This window comes from Pipistrellus hanaki, assembly GCF_964339955.1.
Source record: "Pipistrellus hanaki genome assembly, chromosome: 19".
NCBI classification, from domain to species: Eukaryota; Metazoa; Chordata; class Mammalia; order Chiroptera; family Vespertilionidae; genus Pipistrellus; species Pipistrellus hanaki.
The window spans coordinates 24,655,980-24,661,267 of record NC_140521.1 but is presented as its reverse complement, the minus strand read 5'-3'; the positions used below and the strand labels follow the sequence as shown (position 1 = coordinate 24,661,267).

At 41.7% G+C, this 5,288-nt stretch overlaps 1 pseudogene across 1 annotated transcript; it reads right to left on the bottom strand.

The window, feature by feature from the left end:
* Nucleotides 1–2,858: 2,858 nt before the first annotated feature.
* LOC311613588 (high mobility group protein B1-like) lies at nucleotides 2,859–3,747 on the bottom strand (annotated as a pseudogene). Its single transcript has one exon. The product of its transcript is annotated as a high mobility group protein B1-like (transcript).
* Nucleotides 3,748–5,288: the final 1,541 nt, after the last annotated feature.

Below are 5,288 nucleotides of genomic sequence, written 5' to 3'. Positions count from 1 at the left end.
TACATAATTATTAATAACGAACCTCAATGTTCACTGATGACTGATCACTATAATTGTGTTGCGTTCATTTCCCTTATGCGCCTTACTCGCAGGCACACTGCTTCTCTCCACTAACACCAGCAGCGGATATTTTAGCAGCCGACGGCCACGCCATTAGTTGTGGACTGACTTGTTTGGTGTGCGCCACAGGGAACAGTTCGCTTTTGGGGAACAAGAAAAATATATTTATTTGTGTTATGCTTATTAAGTTGTGCAGTTATTCAGTGTCTGGTAAGTTAATGTTCAAGAAAAAATATTAATTTTATTAAAATGTTCTATTTTATGTTAACGATGACTCCTTTATTTCAGGCCTTTGTATTCAGCATGTCTCTATCGAAATAAATCTATGTTTCTATGGAAATTGAAGCTTTTGCCCTACCTGGTTTGACTCAGTGGAAGAGAGGTTCTGGGACCCTTGCAGACTGAAGGGACCCTGGTTTGATTCTGGTCAAGGACACATGCCTGGGTTGTGGGCTCGATCCCCAGTAGGGGGCATGCAGGAGGCAGCCATCAATGACTTTCATCATTGATGTTTCTATCTCTCTCTCCCTCTCCCTCTCTGAAATCAATAAAAATATATTTAAAAAAAAGAAAATTGAAACTTTTGGTTTTTTGCAGCCCACATAGACTTAAACCTTGTTTTTTGGGCCCGTGATGGCTTTGAGCAGTCCTGCAGTTCCCAGCCCTTTCCCGTATTCTCCTCCACAGCAGAGCTCACAGGCTCCTCTGTACAGTCTGTTCTCAGAGCCCCACTCTTGCTGTTTCCTGGAGCCACTGCAGTTGGCTTTGCTCCCTTTACTCTGCTGTAACTCCAGTCGACGTCACAAAGGCTTTGCCAGGAGTCACAGCTGACTCTCAGCCACCATCTCTTGGTCTTCAGCAATGTTAGCCACCGTGGTCACACCCGCGCCTAGAGTCTGTTCCTCATTAGCCCCTGGGGGCCGTCCCTCAGGCTGTCTCTCCACAGGGTTCCTTTCACCCTCCTGGCCTCTCCCGTTACCAGGGCTCAGCCTGAAGGGTGATAGAAGCTGTTTTCCTACGCACTCCCCGTTCACTGGGCGTGAACCCGGACTTAACCGCTCAGCCAGGGGGTGGTCACTGCACCAGGGCTTTGGATGCTATCTTACTTCCCCAGTTCTGAACAAGAAGCTGCGGGGATAGAAGGAAAGCTGGTTCCGTACTCATCGCTCAGGCTTTGTAAAACAGGCCCCCTGAGTCACTGTACTAGTCCATCTGCAAATAAAGGTTTTTTTCTTGAATTCTCTGAGACCCATTGTGTCTTTTCAGGTTGCCTGGTAAATTCTGCAAAAAGTTCTCAATGTAGACACACTTGGGTGATGGGAGTGGGGTCATCTAATCCCATGTTTTAAAATATAACCTATATAGGTCTGCTGGAAGCTTAATCTCTTAACCTTCCTTACCCACCCTTGGGTATGGTTATATGGCCTCATTCAAAATCTCCTTGCTATTCCTAAGAGATGGTGAGATATGTGCCCACATCGGGACATTTATAGATGTTGTTGCCTCCAGCTTTGTATTTTTCTCTGTGTATCCCCAACTCTGTGCCCTGATGTACACATGCATCATCCCCTCTCTTCAAAGAAGAGACCTTATTAGACATCTGAGCCTGGCCATGCTCTATAAAAGAGAACACCATCCCTCATCTCTCTCTCTCTCTGTCTCTCTGTCTCTCTCTCTCTCTCTCTCTCTCTCTCTCTCTCTCTCTCTCTCAATCTCTCTTTCTCTTTCTCTCTCTCTCTCTCTCTTAATTTTTTATTGTTTAAAATATTCCATAAGTCTGCCGGGACCGGTTTGGCTCAGTGGATAGAGCGTCGGCCTGCGGACTAAAAGGTCCCGGGTTTGATTCCGGTCAAGGGCATGTACCTTGGTTGCGGGCACATCCCCAGTAGGGGGTGTGCAAGAGGCAGCTGATCGATGATTCCCTCTCATCGATGTTTCTAACTCTCTCTCCCTCTCTCTTCCTCTCTGTGAAAAATCAATAAAATATATTTAAAAAAAAAATATTCCATAAGTCTCTCTTTTCCCCCATTGACTTTTTCCTGGCTTCTCTGCCCCCTCCCCCAAGCACATGCCCTCACTCCCCCCTCCCCCCCAATCTGTGTCCATTGGTTCTGCTCATATTCATGCATACAAGTCCTTTGGTTGCTCTCTTTCCATTATTTTGTGTATAAAAGAGCCATAGATTTCCCTCAAAGGTTGGATAGTCTGTTTATTGCTTCTATGACTCTGCTTCTATTTTGGTTCCTCAGTTTATGTTCATTATATTTCACAAATGAGTGAGATCATGTGATATTTATCTTTCTTTTGCTGGTTTATTTTGCTTAGCATAATGCTCTCCAGTTTTATCCATGCTGTTGCAAATGGTAAGAATTCCTTCTTTTTTACAGCAGCACAGTATTCTATTGTGTAGATGTACCACAGTTTTTTAATCCATTAATCTGCTACTGCTCACTTAGGCTATTTTCAAATCTTAGCTATTGTAAATTAAGCTGCTATGAACATAGGGGTGCATATATCCTTTCTGACTCGTGTTTCTGATTTCTTGGGCTATATTCCTGGAAGTGGGATTACTGGGTCAGATGGGAGTTCCATTTTTAATATTTTGAGGAAACATCATACGGTTCTCCACAGTGGCTGCACCAGTCTGCATTCCTACCAGCAGTGAAGGAGGGTTCCTTTGGATAGTATGGACATTTTAATAATGTTGATTTTACCAATCCATGAACATGGTATGTTCTTCCATCTGTTTACATCTTCCTTTATATCTTTATTATTTTCTTTTTTTTTTTTTTTTTTTTTACATTTCAATTTTTTTCTTTAAAAGGAGTGAGTTGTGTACAGGGGGGTTAAATGCTTTATAGACAAGAAAAAAAAACTGCGCTAGAATCAACTTATTCATCATCATCATCTTCTTCATCATCATCTTCTTCATCTTCCTCCTCCTCTTCCTCATCATCATCTTCCTCGTCTTCTTCCTCTTCCTTCTTTTTCTTGCTTTTTTCAGCCTTGACAACTCCCTTTTGGCAGCATCAGGCTTTCCTTTAGCTCGGTAGGCAGCAATATCCTTTTCATATTTCTCCTTCAGCTTAGCAGCCTTCTTTTCATAGGGCTGCTTGTCATCTGCAGCAGTATTATTCCACATCTCTCCCAGCTTCTTTGCAACATCACCAATGGATAGGCCAGGATGCTCTCCTTTGATTTTTGGGCGATACTCAGAACAGAACAAGAAAAAGGCCGAAGGAGGCCTCTTGGGTGCATTGGGATCCTTGAATTTCTTTTTTGTTTCCCCTTTAGGAGGAATATAAGTTTTCATTTCTCTCTCATAACGAGCCTTGTCCGCCTTTGCCATGTCTTCAAATTTTCCTTTCTCCTTAGCAGACATGGTCTTCCACCTCTCTGAGCACTTCTTAGAAAACTCTGAGAAGTTGACTGAAGCATCCGGGTGCTTCTTCTTGTGTTCCTCCCGGCAAGTTTGCACAAAGAAAGCATAGGATGACATTTTGCCTCTCGGCTTCTTGGGATCTCCTTTGCCCATGTTTAATTACTTTCCCTCGGCGAGCACACAGTCACCCCGTGCCCGGCCGGCTCGCACTTGCCCCAGCGCTGTCTCTATGGAGCTCAATGCACTGCAATGGCTGTGAGAGCGGGAGCCAGACGCAGCCTCCTCACTCTCTCCGCTCTGTAACATTACTCTCATATCTTTATTATTTTCTCCCTTCTGTTTACACTGGGCTTTTCTTGTTACTCTCTTTCTAACTTTTTGAGTTGTAGGGTTAGGTAATTTGTTTCCTTTCTTTTTTTTTTTTTGTAGTAGTCTTGTAGAGCTATGATCTTCCCTCTCAAGACTGTTTTTGCTGTGTCCCATAGATTTTGGATTGTTGTGTTTTCATTTTTGTTTGTTGCCATGATTTTTTAAAAAAATTTATTCTTTGATCTCTCTGGTAGCCCAGTCATTGTTTAATAGTATGCTATTTTGTCTCCATGTGTTGATTTTTTTGGATTGTTTTTATTGTAGTTGATTCCAGTTTTATGCCACTGTGATCTGAGGAGATGCTTGATATGATTTCTATCTTCTTAAATTTTAAGAGACTGTGCCTGTGACCCAATATATGGTTTATATTTGAAAATGACCCTGTGCACTTAAAAAGAATGTATATTCTGTGGCTTTGGGGTGAAATGTTCTGAAGATGTCAATTTCATCTGGTCTAATGAGTCATTTAGGATTGATGTTTCTTTGCTGCTTTTTTGTTTAGAGGATTTGTCCAATGGTGATAGAGGTGTAGTAAAATGCCGGGAACCGAAACCTAACATTGTCACTGGTAATAAAATGTAAAAAGAGCTGGCCAACATTGATGACTCTGAATGGTCAGAGCTATTAACTCATTGACTCTTAAGTCACTGGTGGTAAAATGTGAAAAGAGCTGGCTAACCAAAACCAAACATTTGTTCCCTGCTAGTAAAATGTAGAAAGAGCTAGCCAACCTTGATGGCTCTGAATGGTCGGAGCTATTAATTAATTGTCTAGTTGAGATAGTAGTGGTTGAGGCAACTTTAATTTGTTAATCATATGTAAATTCTTGTTGATTTTCTGTTGTTGGAACTTCCTACCTAAGAGATGTCTTTGTTTCAGAATCTCAATAAAAGGAATGGTAAAAGGCCAGAGCATGGGTTAGTCTTTCCACTAGAGGTGGACTTCCCGCCTGGCCCCCATTTTCCCAAATTTACTCTTTTCCAGTCTTTTCATTTTAGTGTGTGGCCTTCTCCAGAAACCGGACCCTGAGTGGGCCATGAACCACGCAGGTCATGTTAAGGGATACCACAGTAAAGTCTCCTACTATGATTGTATTGTCATTCTCTCTCTCGATATCTTCCAGGAAATTTTTTTTTTTTTTAATTTGGGTGCTTCTGTATTGCATGCTATGAGTTTACCAGAATTATTTCTTCTTGTTGGATTGCTCCCTTTAGTATTATAAAGTGGCACTCCTTATAGTTTGTCAGATACCCCAGCTTTTTTTTTTTCATCTACATTCGCCTTAAAAACCATTTTTCATCCCTTCATCTTCAGTCTTTGGTTGTCTTTTTTTCTGAGGTCGGTTTCTTCTAGACAGCAGATATATGGATCATGTTTTCTTACCCAATCCGTTCCCCTATGTCTTTTGATTGAGGCATTTAATCCATTTACATTTAAAATTATTATTTATAGGTATTTGTTGCCATTTTTATTCTTT